This window comes from Lepisma saccharinum, chromosome 12 (assembly GCF_977018435.1).
Source record: "Lepisma saccharinum chromosome 12, izLepSacc3.1, whole genome shotgun sequence".
In the NCBI taxonomy this organism is placed as follows: Eukaryota; Metazoa; Arthropoda; class Insecta; order Zygentoma; family Lepismatidae; genus Lepisma; species Lepisma saccharinum.
The window spans coordinates 42,463,028-42,481,348 of record NC_139240.1 but is presented as its reverse complement, the minus strand read 5'-3'; the positions used below and the strand labels follow the sequence as shown (position 1 = coordinate 42,481,348).

Here is an 18,321-nt window from a genome sequence, read left to right as displayed (position 1 = left end):
GTGGAGAGAAAAATTTTGTGTGGCTCATTGTGTTGGAAAGTGAAATAAATGCTATTCAATTTGTAAATAATTTAAAATAAAGCATTGCCCAATTTAGAAGTGAAACTTCCTTGCCTTCCCTTTGCAGCTAACATGCCATGCATTTATTTGCATATGTTATTTAAAGAGGCACATGACTCCTAATTCAGTATTTGAAAGATAAACTCTCAACAGCGCCAAGCGTATTTTCCAAAGTTTTGTAAGGATATAAGACTTCAAATATGTAGTGTTTCATTACTTTATTCCAGTTTGTGAATCATTGTTTAAACAGAGATTTGAAAACACCAGCAAAATTTGGAACTCACTCGCAGCATAAAACTATTAAAATTATATATATATATATATGCATATTTTCTAACAAGCTAGAACAGGAGGTGGCAGGGAGCATGTGCTTAAGTAAAGAGGACGCCGAACAGTGACGTGCACTGAGGAGTAGCTAGTCTAGCAGAGATAGATCAATCAATCTCACATCTCTAATTATTTTCAAGTCACAATATTTATTGTCTTGTTACAGCCACAGTTCATATGCAACACTTTCTTTTTCATGCCCTTCTCATCCCTCGGTGTGATCCGCGGACATAACTGGCCTAGCTCGCTCTTCTTCCGCCTTAGCAGTTCCAGGTAGAAACGGGTTTCCGAAAGAAAAGGGAAGATTTCTGCCTCTACCTCCCTTGTCCCCCGCTGCAATGGTTGAAAGCCCGTGATTTCAGGTCCCCCAGTCTATCTCCTTAAGGACAGATAGGGGATCGGTTTCGATTCGATTCCTTTGTAAATCCTCTAAAGAACTCAAGGGAAAATTTTCTGCAGTACTTATGTTCTCTGTATTTACACAACATTCTACACGTTGTACAATATGTATGTATAATATGCATGGACGTCCGCAGGATTTTTTCAGGGAGGAGCAAGGAAGGTATATTTTTCCAGGGGGGGCAAACAAGTCACATTTCCCCCCAAAAGAGTGTAGTACCCTAAAAAAACATTGCTTAAATTTGAATTTTTGGTGTTAATGCAATAATTAACACATATTGTTTTGGCTAAAATGAAATTATATGTGTGAAATACATAATTTTTGGTTGACTTTCATTTTCCAGGGGGGGGGGGTCACGGCCCCCCTTCCGGACGCCCATGATAATATGGGATGTAGTTTTATTATTTACGAAATGGGAACGTGTTATGTGCAGACAATAATGTTTTGCTTTCTTTCTTTCTTTGAGTCATTCCATGCGAAATCAACACAGCCTTTGACCTGACCACCTCCGATTTTCATGAAATTTGGGGAATTGAAACTATGCATGGAACTTAGTAACTATGGAAATTTTTAGTTTCGTGGGCCTTGTAATTGTTAAATTATTCAAGGTCAAAATTTGCATAAATTGCCCTTTTTGAGCCCGCTTAGCTATACTAAATCTGCTGTAACTCCGCCCCTATTTTGCCTAGGAAGCTCAAATAAAGCTTATTGTACAGGGAATTGAACGAACTTTCCAGTGATATATAACAAGCCTACCTTTGGATAAAAATATATTTTTTTCACGTGACCTTGACTTTTGACCTTGAATATCTCAAAACATGTCATCACCAAAAATCGTGAAAAAAATATATTTGGTCCCTCATTCCATACTCTTAAAACATATCAAAAAATCATTCTGGGACTGCAATGGGATCAGAAGATACAAAATAATATGTGTAACTATGTGACTGATAAAAGCCCGATTACATGAACTATGAAGAGTCAAATGTCCCTTAACACCCCCTACAAAATGTGAAGGAGTTATCCTGGGTATAATTGGTCATGAAAGAAATAGGTTAGGCACAGGGAGATCCCTAGCCGTGTGTGTCAAGTGCAGATCCGGCATATTGTTGACCGCCATATTGAATTCAACGCAAAAATTTCAAAGGAAAGGGGGTGATGTGATATATCAAATGAGGCTAGAATTTCACGAGAAATGAAGTGACGAAGGATTTTCCAACGTATCTTACGCCAGCTAAACGTTATACACATAGCTTTCACTTACGATATATGCACATTATAATGTTGTCAATGTTCCTGTGAGCACACTCGTTGACGTCTCTCACACTCGCATAGAACATTTGGTAATGTAGCATGTGCAACAACATCGCAAGCAGCAACTATGCCTTCTCTCAGATGGTCAATATCAGGGACTTTTACTGCATGCACCATTCTCTTCAAATGTTTCAGAAGGTAAAAGTCCTCCTAAGATGTTAGTTCTGGGGAATGTGCAGGCCTTTTAATAGATCCCCGTGTGCCCATCAATCTAACTAACTAACTAACTAACTCTCTAGCCTTCTTAAACCCGAAGGTTCATGGCTGCAGCAACACAGGCCTTCCATCTGTCCCTATCTTGAGCAAGATCTATATACTCTTTGCCATCCCTACCAATTTCCCTTAGGTCCATCTCGACATTGTCCCTCCATCTTCGTCTTGGCCTTCCTACAGGTCTCTTACCATCAGGTTTCCCAACAAGAATCCTGTAAACTCCTCTTTCCTCTCCCATTCGTGCCACATGACCTGCCCACCTAAGTCTTCTTGATTTAATTATTCTAATAATATATGGACATGAATACAAATTATGTAGTTCTAAATTATGTAACCTTCTCCACTCACCTGTCTCCTCATCCCTTTTAGGTCCAAATATTTTCCTAAGGATCTTATTTTCAAATACTCTCAATTTATGTTCCTCTTTCAATGTAAGGGACCAAGTTTCACACCCATATAATACTACAGGCAAAATTACTGTTCTGTATATTTTAACTTTTATTTTCTTAGATATTAAACGAGAAGACAAAAGTTTATGAAGAGAGAAGTAACATGCATTTCCTGAATTAAGCCTACTTTTTATTTCCTCTTTAATATCATTTTCATTTGTTAATATTACCCCTAAGTATTTCAATTTGGAAACTGGTTCAAACGAGTTGTTATCAATAATTAGATTTTGATTATTACCTAACACTTGGTTTCGGCCTGTAAACATATATTTAGTTTTCTCTTTGTTAATTTCCAAACCTATCTCTTTAGCAGTTTTGAAAAATATTTTAGCATTATTCTTAATTGTATTCACATCATCCCCCAGTAAGTCTACATTATCTGCATATGCTAACAACTGAGTCACACCATTTAATTTTAGTCCTTCTTTAGTTTCGTTTACCTTCCTAACAGCATATTCCAAGGCAAAATTAAACAGCAATGGAGATAATGCATCTCCTTGTTTTAACCCATCATGAATTGTAAATTTGTCAGACATATTAATACCCACAAGAATTTTACTTTCTGTTTCACTGGTGCATATTTTTATCATACTAACAAGCTTCTTAGGTATTCCAAACTCTACTAATATATTATATAATTTATCTCTTTTGACCGAATCATATGCTTTTTTGAAATCAATGAATAGCTGATGGACATTTTGATTATATTCCCACTTTTTTTCAAGTGTCTGTCTGATGTGAAAAATTTGATCTGTAGTTGATCTGTTGCGTTTAAATCCACATTGATAATCACCTATAATTTCATTAGCATATGGGGTTAGTCTTGTTAAAAGAATGTTAGATAATATTTTATATGTTGTTGAGAGTAGAGAAATTCCACGGTAATTATTGCAGTTCATTTTATCACCTTTTTTAAACACAGGAACAATTATGGATTCTTTCCAGTGTTGAGGGATTTCTTCATTCCATATTAAACAAATTAATTTATGAATTTGACATATTAATGAATTTCCACCATATTTAATTAACTCAGCTGGTATTAAATCAATGCCAGGTGCTTTGTTATTCTTAAACCTTTTAATAGCATCTTTAACTTCAGTCAAGTTAGGTTCTGTAACTAAAAGTTCTGCTGTGTGTACTTCATTCACTTCTGAATTATCTCCTACATGGACATTTAAAAGGTCATTAAAGTAGTAAAGTAAAGATAAAAGGTAAAGTGTTCCCCTGTGCATAGCACCACGCCATGAAGGCGTATAGGGGGTGTGGGGGTAACGCCCCACACTTTCTTGATCCGGTCGTGAGTGGGGGTGATGTGATCAGCATCACGCCCCTGACTGCCTTTACCCCCCAGGGTTTCCCCCAGGTACCCATGCTATTCGACGCTGGGTGGGCGCCGGGGCCGCTTTCACCGTTAGAAAAGTTCCCGGATTTGAACCGGCCGGGGATCGAACCCGGGACCTTTAGCATGGTAGTCAGATGCGTTACCGACTGAGCTTCCATCTATTTAGAATATACCATCAATCTACCTAGAAAATTACCATGAAGAAATTGCGAAAATGTCTACATAGTGTGGTCACACTCTGTCCTGTTTCAAAACTCTCGAAAAGTGCTATATCCCGTAAGCAAGGGTGAAAAAACCTGTTCACTTAACAAATCCAAGAAGCCCTCACCATTTAAGGTTCTGTTGTTGAATATGGACCAACCATTTCCGTTCGCCATACATTATACCACATAATTAGCTTACCGGCAACAACCATTCGACTGAGCAAATCACAGGTATTGCATATTATTTTTATTAATTTAACGTGAACATAAAAATTTGCCTCCTCACTGAAGAATTTTTCATTCCAAAGGAAAGGTCACGTAATTGTTTGAGATACTTTTACCAATATTATTCACTATTCAACTATTTGGTGAATGTAGCTGATTAAAATCATATGCAATGGTGCGTATACTTCTTTCTCTCCCAAGATATCAGCGGGATCTCGATGAGTTCCTAACACGTTAGGAGCATTCCAATGCTTTGTTTTTAACACCTCGAAAAGGAGAAAATGGTTACAAGCATGCAGTAATAATTTTTTGCTGGTAAAATATATGTTGGATAAACCTTCGTCACTTCATTTCTCGTGAAATTCTAGCCTCATTTGATATATCACATCACCCCCTTTCCTTTGAAATTTTTGCGTTGAATTCAATATGGCGGTCAACAATATGCCGGATCTGCGCTTGACACACACGGCTAGGGATCTCCCTGTGCCTAACCTATTTCTTTCATGACCAATTATACCCAGGATAACTCCTTCACATTTTGTAGGGGGTGTTAAGGGACATTTGACTCTTCATAGTTCATGTAATCGGGCTTTTATCAGTCACATAGTTCCACATATTATTTTGTATCTTCTGATCCCATTGCAGTCCCAGAATGATTTTTTGATATGTTTTAGAGTATGGAATGAGGGACCAAATATATTTTTTTCACGATTTTTGGTGATGACATGTTTTGAGATATTCAAGGTCAAAAGTCAAGGTCACGTGAAAAAAAATATATTTTTATCCAAAGGTAGGCTTGTTATATATCACTGGAAAGCTTGTTCAATTCCCTGTACAATAAGCTTTATTTGAGCTTCATAGGCAAAATAGGGGCGGAGTTACAGCAGATTTAGTATAGCTAAGCGGGCTCAAAAAGGGCAATTTCTGCAAACTTTGACCTTGAATAATTTAACAATTACAAGATGCACGAGACTAAAAATTTTCATAGTTACTAAGTTCTATGCATAGTTTCAACTCCCCAAATTTCATGAAAATCGGAGATGGTCAGGTTAAAAATTGCACATATCTGTGTTGATTTGGCATGGAATGACTCCTTTATTTTTTCAAATATGGAATATATAATGATTATATTACAATTTTTTTGCTCAGGCTCTCTCTCGCTCTCGTTTTAGTAGTGTTTTATTTAAATATACTATTCTCTTAGCCTCCAACGGATGTATTTATTTGTGCAAGAGAACACACATTCATATTGTTGTTGGTTTGGTTTATTTTACTTCGCTTTTCTGCCAAATTTAGTTTTCGCGAAAATGAGGATGATGTGATGAAATTAATGAAGGGACCTCGAACAATCCAGGCCGGGATTCGAACCCGTGATGAGCATGCATTCTTGTTCCTGTGTTGTACTCTGCAGTGAATAATGAAATAATTTGAAATGAAAAACGTATCTCAGAACTCAAGAAGCCAAATTAATATTATTGAAGAAACTACAAAAAAGTGTGTTTTGTTACCCGTTTTGTTTCTGTGCATAAAGTGGACTTAAAACACCAAATCAACCAACCATGGGGGAGTGGTTATCACAGTGCGCTACGACACCAGGAGTTCCGGGTTCGAAGCCCGACCTGGGCATGGGTGTTCTTTGTGTTTGTCCCTTCATTAATTTATCTTATCACCTTTGCAACTAAGCAAATGTGTCAAAAAAGCGACGCTAAGTAACAAAAATCAAGTCAAATCATTGATTGATTGCTTGATTTGGTTTATTTTAATTCGCTTTTCCGCCACTTTTGGCTAATTGCGAAGATAATACACTATAATTGATGAAGGGACACACTCAAAGAATACCCATAGCCAAGCCGAGATTCGAACACAGGATCTCTCGCTTAGTAGTCAAATCAAATCATTTTTATTTTCAAATGGGGATGGGGGTTACGTGTACTTCTTTTTAGTACTCATTCATCATTTTGCAATCTTTTCCTGTTATTCACGTTCTATTTTTATGAATACTGGGCCTAAAGGGAGGGGGGGTATGAGTCACACCAACCCCCCCCCCCCTTGAGCACACCACTGATTGCTACCCCAAGTGTCGACGTCACCGCAAGTCACTGACGCCAAACGAGCAAAGCAAGATTGTAAAGAGTAAACATCGTGTGAAATGAAAGTATTGTCGCTTACGTTTAATTAATAAAATGCATTCATTATCAGTTTGCAAAGAAATAGTTCTAAAAATAATTTTCTTGCCCACTTCGCTCGCAGTCTGATCATTTATTTAAGAGTCATATTATATCTGTAGTTGCTACTACTACTACTTCAGACAGGCAAGCACGCACCCATGCAATGCATTCTCACTGATATTTTATCGATGAATTGGGCACCCCCCAGGATGAACTGAGTTATACCTACGACAAGAATCATACAAATACAGTGACAACATATTGCACAAGTGTTTGTAATTTCTTTATAACTAGCTTAAGAATTGCATGAAATGATTCCTGGTAATATGATGTTTGAATTTTGTGTTTTTCGATGTTATCTCTTGTGTTTTGTCTAATGATTGATTAAATCAAGTACTGAACATTATCGGAAACACTTAACATCCCCAAACTTACACCCCCCAAGGGAAAAATCCTGGAAAGCACATACAGTACCCCTGTGACAGAAGAGGGATGTGAATACAATACTTATCAGGGGGGTACTGGCCTTTAGGGCAAGAGGACAACTGCCCTTCAAACCCCATCTCTTACTGAATTTTGAGATGAGACCCCTTTGAAGTGTTTTTAACAGTTAAAGAAAAATCAACTGATTTGTCATAGTATAGCTAAATTTCGAAAAAAAAAGAACAACACATAACAGACAATGAGGAAAATTTAACAACTATTTGAACATGAAAAACCTTGGGGACACCTTGAAAATAAATGGGTGAGGATTTCACCCAAAATTTGAAGAGTTCTACACCTAAGCATCATTTCGATGAAGTAAGTCAGTCTGGATGAAAATTTAGTAAATACCTAATCTTATTTTAGAACAGCAGTATTTCATTTTTGATTGGACATAGTTATAATAATAATAATAACCTGTGGCACAACAGCCTAGGAGGGCCAGGGCCTACCTACCAACTACTGGCCTCACTCCCACCTGCTGTGACTTACGCTACTCATTCATACCTCCCCAATTTCTTCATGATGGAGGGTGGCCACCGGTCCAATACACAGGCCGAAATCTAAGTAGAAAAGTTGTTACATTCCCTCCAGGAGACTCAAACCTGCGTGCATCCTGTAGCTGGAGTCCAAAGTATGAAACGTTTGAGACAGCACGTTCACGGTATGGGATGGACATAGTTATTACTAAACTTAAAGACAGATTTGGTAGTACTACTTCTTTTTTGAGAGTTCTTGTTACGAAATTTCCTTCTAATGCTTCAGATGAGGATCTTAATAATGCATTGCCCTCCATATCGAGTACGAATATGATTTATCCTCCAAAATTCTCGATCAAAGTCAAAGTTTGAGGAATACGCTTCAATTTGAAATCACCCCAACACCTTTCACAGTGCTTTGGCAAAGTTTCTTCTGGTTGATGCTCTACACTAATTTTGTGTGTTCCCAATCTTTGCACTGCCTTATGTTTGTTTCTTACTCTTCCTGTAATTGTTGGTACAGCAGAACAAAAAATGGGGAGTAACAGTTTCAGCTTTAAGAACAATGTGTTATGATGCCAGGGTTCAAATCTGGATCAGGGCATTGGTGTTATTGATTTTAGCACATTTGTATGCTAAATATTCCTAAAATTATCCTTCATCGTGGTTTTAAACTTGCATTTTAGATTGTAGGTCATATGGCCTATGCCTGTTTGTGACAGTTTGATATGTTGGAACTGATTTTTGAGATAGTTATTTTCCATTATTTTCTGAAGGTTCCAGGTTCAAGTCCTGGCATGAGCATAGGTGTATATTTATGATTGTCTTGTAATCAATTTCATCATCAGTGTCAAAAAGCCTGTAAAAGAGGCAGAAAATTGGTGGAAATACAAAAACTTGATGTATGATAAAGAAAATTAAAACACTATCCATGAATATGAAAGAAATTTAATTCAGTTTTTCATTACCCATTACAAAATTTATTCAAAATATATGTCATTGATTGGCTACCTTACAACACTTTGTCCAAGTACACTATTGCACATTCCATGATGATATCAATAGTGTATTTTTAGAAGCACAGGTAAAGGATAACACAATTAAGTTAACGTATTTTAACTCTATATATATGTGTGTGTACGTATGTATAATCAACAATGCTACATATATATGTGTGTACGTATGTATAATCAACAATGCTACAAGAAATTACATATTAAATCAAATGGGATGCTGAATAACCAAGATACAAATACAATTTATTTAATTGTAACTGCGCACATGCACACACACAGACTATCCAATTATATTTCAAAATATGTTTTATAACTTCATGTGATCAGCCACATTATCAAGGGAAACTTTCCATTTCCCCCCTGCATCTCTTTGAGATTATACTGCTCAGTGACAGTATTCACAACATGATGCCATGCATTTCAAAAACAAAACTATAATATTTATATTAATGTTAAAAATATGCAACTTCAGCACTAATACTGGTTTCAACAAATTTTAAAATAGATAGTATACTGCAACACTGTTCTGACTTTGTTTTCATTGGGACTACATTAAACACGCTGTATAACGGGGGAAAATGAAAAGACGAAATAACACATAACAGGCTATGTGGTTATGGATGCTCTTTAGAACACTACGAAATACAGGGTGTTTTTTGAGGCACTTAATTTATACTTGAAAATATATTGAACAAGTCAACAATTGCTGCTGTTTTTATTTTATTTTTGGAGGCCTATCATCAGATCAGTGCATGTGTGCATGTATGCATATGTACAAATTTTTTAAATAAAATATGAAAATGTATTTTAAAGACATGTACTTCTAATCACCATTTTAAGTAGTAATACTGACACTGAGGAATAACATAGGGATCTGAGCCCCATATAAAACTATGATAGTGAACCAACTTGTGTAACTCAAACATAATAATTTTAACTACAAAGATTTACATTTGTTCATAAATATAATTTATATTTAAACCATAAAATGCACTACTGCCACTGAGATAACAATCTTGCTTAAACATTTTCATAATAGCCAAAAATATCTATCTTGGTGATTAATACACAGTATGGATTCAACAATTTACTTCTTCACGTTCATGTGTATGCAGACTTTTAGGCTCTGTTTGGTAATGCAGTACGAGTCCTCGGAATTTTAGCTGCAAAAAGGTTAAGATAAATTTACTAAAAAATAACATGATATATTTCAGTTATTTTCGACCTAATGTATTTTAATAATGTAACTGAAAAAATATTTTAGAGAAAGCATGTATCCATATTATATCAATAGATTTAATATTTCATATTTTCAACCACATTTTCATAGCTACTTCTTTGTAAAATCATACTGAATAGGAGTTTTCACACTGGTGAAGTAAAAGCATATAATGGACGACATAGAGCAGTACCAGAGGAGGGGTATTCCCAAAACTTCCAACGAGAATAACGACAAGATAGCAACCACCTTGTTTGAAGAGCAACTGGGCATCAAAATCCAGCATGGTGATATCTGCAGAAGGCACAGGGTAGGAGGACAGAAGAACGGAGGTAAGCCAAGAGCCATTCTTGTTAAATTTACTAATTACCGTGCGAGAGCACTCCCTAAGACGACCCGACCAACTAATGTAAACAACCTTCGACCTATTAGTTTTCTGCTTGTGTGTTCAAAACTCCTAGAAAAAATAATCTATAAACAGACATTTAGCTTCGTTGCCCAAAACAATATTCCACCCTCACAGTCAGGATTTCGGCTAGCACACAGTACTGCTACGGCTTTGCTGAAAGTCACAAATGACGTCCTCCAGGCTATGGATAAGAAATTCCTTGTTACATTAATATTATTGGACTTGTCCAAAGCATTTGATACGGAACAACATAAATTACTGCTCAGTAAACTGAAATATTACAGTTTTTCACAATCTACCCCTAACTGGTATTTTTCATATCTAAGTAACCGAAATCAACGTGTAAAACTGTCGCCTATTTTTTTATCTAATAAATTAAATATTTCATCTGGTGTTCCACAAGGATCTATCCTAGGTCCCTTATTGTTTATGATTTATATTGCAGACCTACCCTCAGTTGTCAAATACTGTAACGTACATTCATATGCTGATGACACCCAACTAACCAAATCATTCCATCCAACAGAAATTGCCATAAGTATTGAATACATAAGTAATGATTTGGGTGTGATAAAAACATGATGTGATGCAAATGGCCTTAAAATTAATGCTAATAAGTCATGTTATACATTTATTGGAACTCAAAATGGTATTGGTTCGGTCGAGCACACCAATACAACAATTAAAATAAATGACGATGTCATACCTAGAGCTCAAGTAGTTATGGAATGAGCATATTAGCTGCCAAATCAATAGATCATTTGGAACACTTAGATTCTTGTTTAAATTTAACAAACTATTATCTCAGAAATCAAGCAGCGATTAGTTGAAACACACACATCCATTTCTACTATTGTGACGTAGTGTACTCTGGTAGAATAAATAAAACTTTACAAGCAAAAATTCAAAAATGCGTGCATGCGGTTCATATTTTGCATCCCGAGGTGCAAACATATTTTACCTTCCATAAATAATAAGAATATCCCTCAATATGTACCGTAGGCGACTACTGCATACATATTGCCTTACACATAAAATTATTACATCTGGCAAGCCGTCGTATCTGGCAGACATGTCGATCCCTCGCACCAGTATTCACAGCCACCATACAAGAAACAATTTCAAATTTAACCTTCCACTCTGCAACACACAGGCATATCAACCGTCGTTTTCATATTTTGCTGCAAAAATATGGAGTGCCCTATCTAAGAGCATGTCGAGCATATCTAAAAAGAATCTTTCCGAAATGAAGTAAAGAATTTTCTTTTGGCAGAGCAGAGATTGTGTTAAAATACTATGATGTAACTTGTATGTTTATGTTATGTATTTTGTCTACATCTTTTTTTCAAATTTATTTTTTATTCATTTTATTTTATTTTTATGTTGTTGTCTTTTCACAATTTTTGTATCATTTAATCCATACATTTATTACAATTACTTTATCAATAGATTTTGTAACTAAATCATACAGTTTATTGTACACTGTATTAATACTGTAATAACATATGTATAAGAAATGTAAATTTAAATGTAATCGATGACATGGGCTAGGTGGCAGAACAGCCTCAGGCTGAACCTCACCCACGCAAATAAAAAATTTGAATTTGAATAAGTAGACCTCAGTTTTTAGGTTTAACTTATTTTTTTCTTTTGCAGGTAAATAAGAAATAATAAGTTATTCTGAGTTTCATTAAAAAAAACAAGAACTGATGGCTTCGTAGTGCCTAAAACAAAAACTATTTTGCTTGTTAGAACCTATTTTAGGTTTATCTGCCTAAATCAAACATTTTTATAGGTCATTATACATTTTTTTCAAGGTTATACAGGATTTTTATATCACATACAGGTATTTGCTCTGTTGGTGACAAAAAATTGAATGACTAATGTGCTTGAAACATACTCTGTTGATTTCTCTTCCTCCATGGTTTCAAAACTCCAAATGAAGCAAAATGTCTGGCACCACTGTTACGTGCATGGCCCAAAGTGCAAACTTCTGATACATGTGATCTTGCTCACTTTCGTGTCAATTCGGTGCTTTGTGGCATTCATGCCTTCCAAAGTAACATTTCAGCACTCAAATTTATATAACTGACTATGTTTCTATTGCAAGATCATTTTGAGCATGTAAGATGATCCTCACAGACAAAAAGGCGAGTTTGACTGTACATAACATGAAAAAGATTGTTATGTATTCAGGATGGCCAGTCTAGAACCTGATAAAATTCAAGTATAATACCTGGTTTCCAAGGTAAACTTTCCAAAACTTCAAGGGTACAAGCAATGTTTTCTCTATTTCAACCTTATGCATTACCACCTCTTATCATGCCAGAAGCATGCAGTAAGGAAAGGCGGGGCAAGTGCCGCTTGCGTTGTTTATTAAAACACTTTTGATATCTTAAGTTCATATTTTTCAATGCCTTTATACACATTAGAATGGAATTTATTTACTATAAGATATTTACATTGAAGAATTTTCATTTTCTCTATTTTCTGTTCTTTTGGCTTGAAACCTAAACCGGCTACACCCTTGACAATGCTGGGCGATGCGGCATGACTGACCACGTTAGATGAAGAGGACTGCTCAACTTTCTCCCCGCTTTTCGAGTGACTTATGCAGTTCTTTCATGGACACTGTCAATCCCAGTTTACGAAGGAAAAAGACCGAGGGCAAACAACACCAAGACTGCATCTGTCTTTGGCAAGGGTGTTGGAAAGAATTCGTCCACACTGGCCACAAGTGCTGCTAACTTCCAGAATTTTCTGTGCATCCGTAGCACCACCTAACGCGGTACAATTTCATATTTGAAACTCTATAGTAATCAACAAATTACATTATGAAGTTAGCCAGTGATCACCAGTCATATGCTATTTATAAGAAATAAGTAAGAAACCGAAACCCGTCCGTTTATTTAAGATCGAAACTTTATGCTTATAGGATGTTTATTATTTTCAGGGTTAAAAAAAAAAGAACGTAATTTACAGTTGCCCTCAAATATCAAGTAAATAATTTTCTTCAAGGTTGAAATTTACAAGTTTATATCGAGAGGCTGTTTTTCTTCTTTATAAACCGTGCAGCGAAGATTTGATTTTATGGTATGTATGTAGTTCACACACTCAAGCCCAATTCTTCACCATTATGCACATTACTGTAAGTAGGGATGTGTGTACGCCTATATTATATTTGAAATTGTTATAATTAACCGAAACAAAAAAATTAACCCATCCCTTGCCTATCACGAAAGGTCACGGCACGCCCCTGCATCATGCACACACAAACATTTTAACAATATAAAGGCTCTGTGTGATTCAAACATATCCAGAAATTGTAATCCAATTCAATTAAACAGTATATGTATTTAAAATATTTAATATAAGGTGAAGAGTCAACCTTTGCATTTCACATAGACTCGAAATACATCTGTAAACATAAGTCTCAAACAGTGGCAGCGATTGTGAGCCAAAAATTGGAAAGCCAGGACAGCTTACTTTGTCTTGGCAGACAAGCCTTAGCATGGCAAAAAGTGTGTGTGGGGGAGGGGGTGAATGCCCCTCTAATTGCCACCACTCTTCTCAAATGTTACGGGATATGAAAACTTGTTAATTCTTTAAGAATTTCAAACTCAAATCTACCTAATCAAATTAGATATCTTACAATAATCTTCCGTGTGTCAGATAGATTATTCTGCAGAGAACTAACAAAGTAAACACATATTGAGAGAATTCTATTTTATGTTCTGCACAGCTTTCTCTTCCTTTCTCAATAAAAATAAAAACTAATGGGATCTGGATTAATAAAAGTTGCAATTTTTCACATCTACAGAGAAAAATTCACTCATAATGCCCAGAATCAAGGAATTCTTGGTGAATAGCCACCCTGGTATTCTGGAGCAAATTATTTGTACGTAATTCATTCTTCATATCAACAAGTAACATTTGTCAACATCATATGCAGAATATTGTAATTTTTGTGGATAATTTTGAAAATGATTTATACAAATGAAAATTTGATTAGAAAATTAATATATTGTTGTCTTATATATCCCTGAAATTTCTTATGGTTCTTTTGTCATTTCGTTTTTAACGATTGTACCTAAAAATACTTTTCTTAAAAAAAAAATGGTGTTTCCCCCCGAAAAAAATGTCAAAATGCAAAATTTATGCAAATTTGCCGTTTTTATGGAGGGGAAGGGAGAAAACCCCCAAAAATTATTTTAAAAAATTGTCACTTTACCCAAAAAAATGTCCTCGCACTTGGGCACAAAACGACACCTACGCACAACATTCACGGACGAAAAGTTAGAACGCAGTGAAACATGAGCGCCGATTCTTGCAGCTGCTTGAAATTCTATTTTTAGACAATGCAGGGTAACCCCTGTCGCAACTTGTGGACACTTGTGCTAAAAAAACAAAGGTTTCCTTTAGTATGCTTCGAAATTCCATTCTCACAACGCAGATTCAACAACCAGTCTTCCCCCTTCCCCCTACTTGCACCCTCACATAAAACTTTCATTTTGACATCGGATACTGATAAACAAGCTTCCTTCGAATGTAGTTCACAGGCGGTAGTGAAAAGCATTGCTTTAGAACAACAAAGCCGGTCTTCCTTTGTCAGCAAAAATTTTCCCTTGAAAAGAGACTCAAAAGAGAAGTCCCTTTTCCCGCCTTTTCCCCTCAATTTTCATGAAGACAAAAAAAAAAGGCAAAAAAACATTTCTGTTAAATACATGTGTTAGGAACAATATTAAAAAAAATCGAAATTCTAGCCAAAAATAGAAACGTTATAACGTAAAAACTACAACCTTGACAGAGCATCTCGATCGAGATGCTTGGGACCGTGAGGCTTACTTTTGAGTATCTCGATCGAGACGCTTGGGACTGAAAAGGTTAATATCATTTTCATTTCTTAGTATTACTCCTAAATACTTTGAAATGGGTTCAAAAGAGCTGTTATCAATAATTAGATTTTGATTATTACCTAACATTTGGTTTCGGCCTGTAATGAGACTGTCCCAGTCAAAGTTGGACACCCTACATTGGAAGCCTTCGTTCTCGCTTTGAATGACAAAATGAAGACAAGTCTTAAGTTTTTTGTGATATGTGTGTGCATAAATTGATTTCTAGCCTTCCTTTCAAGGAATTATTTTTTTATGGAATTTCTACTAGTTGCCTTATATTAACTCTACAATGTGGTTTCATCATTTCCCCCTTTCCCCTCCATATGTACGCCGAATGTGCATAAATTATATATCGTCTGAATCTGTGATTCATTCTGCGTACAACAGTATATCTTTCATATCTCTAGGCCATTTAGTTTCTGAGCTATAATATAACTCAAGTTACATTGGTCATATGATAATAATGCAAATATTTTTGTGTTCCTTACATGTCAACGATCATTTCCATGTGCATGTCGACACTGTCATGTACTTTTTTCTTGGGGAGAGGGTGGGGGAACCAAATTTTTTTTCCGAAATTTTGGAATTTTTAGTTAGCGCCCTCCCCCGCCACATATACGCCGAATTTCCATAAATTTCATATAGTCTGAATCTCTGGTTCATTCCGCGTACAACGGTATATCACTCATCTCTCTAGGGCAATTAGTCTCCAATCTACACTCATTTAATTGAAACTCTGCATTTTGCTCAAAATCGGCTCGGGACAGAGAGGCTTACTTGTGAAAATGGCCTTGGGACTGAAAAGGTTAAAGAGGAAATAACAAGCAGGCTTCATTCAGGAAATGCATGTTACTTTTTATAAACTTTTATCTTCTTGTTTATATACAAGATACTAAAAGTTAAAATATGCAAAACAGTAATTTTACCTGTAGCATTATTATATGGATGTGAAAATTGGTCCCTTACATTGAAAAAGGAACATAAATTAAGAGTATTTGAAAATAAAATTCTTAGGAAAATATTTGGACCTAAAAGGGATGAGACAACAGGAGAGTGGAGATGGTTACATAATTTAGAACTACATAATTTGCATTCATCTCCAGATATTATTAGAATGACTAAATCATGGACAGGCCATGTGGCACAAATGGGAGAGGAAAGAAGAGTTTACAGGATTCACGTTGCGAAACCTGATGGTAATAAGAGACCAGTAGGAAGGCCAAGACGAAGATGGAGAGATAAAGTTGAGATGGATCTAAAGGAAATCGGTATGGATGGAAAAGAGTGGACAGATTTTGCTCAGGACAGGGACAGATGGAAGGCTTGTATTGCTGCAGCCATAAACCTTTGGCAACACCATGACAAAAGTTGGACTGCACTCCATGACAATCAAAATATTCCATTGTTGCCGAGAATGCTTGAGCAGACAGTTTACTGTTTAAGTTAGCTCACATTGCGAGTTGTATTGCTTCGTGTGTTCCGTTATTTGCAGAGCAATGAATAACCATAAACAGCAGTAGAAGCTTCTCATGGAGATTTTCCGAGGCGAGCCTCAGCCATTGGGCACGTTGCAACTAGCAGATAGTGAATGACCATCAGATATGGTGGTTAGCTGAGAATAAGGCATAGCCAAATAAGCAGTCGCAGACTGAGGCAGCCGTGTTATCAGGATCTGGGGAGGATGATCTCTGGCAGGACCATCCTCATAAAAACTCTGAAAAGCCCAATGACAGCACTGCGACATGGCAAAGAAGTGCTGCCGGGAAGGATACCCTGACAGAAAACCAAAAGAGGTTGGAGGAACTATGTAGGCATAGAGAAGCCTGTCCTCCTAAGGGAAAATAACCCAGAAAGATTTTGATTTTGATTTTAAAATTTTGGGTGAGTCAGCACTAAGGCTATTTTGCACCCGTCACACTATACGGGGTCCAGCCCCTTACCTTTACACATAACAACTCTAACGTTGCTTAACTAAAATCATAAAATATTAAAATGTTCCGACTTTCGTTAAAAGCCGAGGCTGCAAAGAACACTCAGCACAAATAAGGACAAAACACAGGACAACATAAAAAAATTATACTGGCCATGGGGCCAGTCGCCAGAGCCTCGTTACTCTTGAGTCCAGGGTGTACTAACGTGGAAGTGAGGTTGACATTTGGGTGTACTACGTGGAAGGTCACCCCTTACACCCCTAACCCAGAAAGAAAATTCGGTCCTCCAGAGTGGGGGTTGGGTGGAGGGTTGACAGCCCTACCCCATAAACAAGCACCTTGTTCAGAAGTTAATAGAGGAATGCCGAAGTCATTACGGAAAACAAAAAAGCAATGAATAAGATACATGATTGGATACTAACTACTTGGAATGTAAGAAGTCTACGTACAGCTGGTGCACTAAATAACCTAACAAGTGAACTTCATAAATATAGAGTATATATTGCAGCCCTCCCAAGAAATGAAATGAAAAGCACATGACATTTTTGAAAATGATGACTATGTGATCTCCTAAAGTGGCAGCATAGAAGTAAATATCTTTGGAACTGTTTTTGCTGTGCAAAAAAAGCTAAAGCACCTCGTCATCAACTTCGAAGTTGTAGATGAACGCATGTGTTGTCCGAGGATGAAGGGAAATTTTTTTTAACACCACTTTTATTTATGTTCATGCACCCACGGAAGAGAAGGAAGAACCTGTTAAGGATGCATTTTATGCCAAGATGGAAGCTGCATATCAAAGAGCACCTAATCATGACATCAAGATTATTATGGGAGACCTAAATGCTAAAGTAGGGAAGGATATGGAGTGTAGAAATATTGGATGTCCCAGTCTACATGATGAATCAAATGATAATGGCTTAAGGCTAATTGACTTTGCCATTACAAATAACTTAAAAATAAGCAGCACAACTTTTCCATATAAGAACATTTACAAGGAAACAGAGGTGTTTCTTGATGGTTCAACAAAAAATAAGATTGACCACGTTATCATTGATATTGATTGAGTTTGTGTTTTAAGTCCACTTGATGCACAGTAAGGCTATGGCTGGGTCTGGGCCTACAGTTTAAAGTGGGATCCGAACCACTATGTGCCTCCACTGGGTATCAAACCTGGGACCCCTTGATTAC

At 36.4% G+C, this 18,321-nt stretch overlaps 1 protein-coding gene across 3 annotated transcripts in view; it reads right to left on the bottom strand.

The window, feature by feature from the left end:
- Positions 1–8,595: 8,595 nt before the first annotated feature.
- LOC145996029 (uncharacterized) overlaps positions 8,596–18,321 on the bottom strand; it is a 32,299-nt gene continuing 22,573 nt past the window's right edge. For all 3 annotated transcript variants that reach the window (XM_083132211.1, XM_083132212.1, XM_083132213.1), the window contains one exon: positions 8,596–9,842. The gene's annotated coding sequence lies outside the window, so the exon portion shown is untranslated. The remainder of the gene's footprint in view (positions 9,843–18,321) is intronic.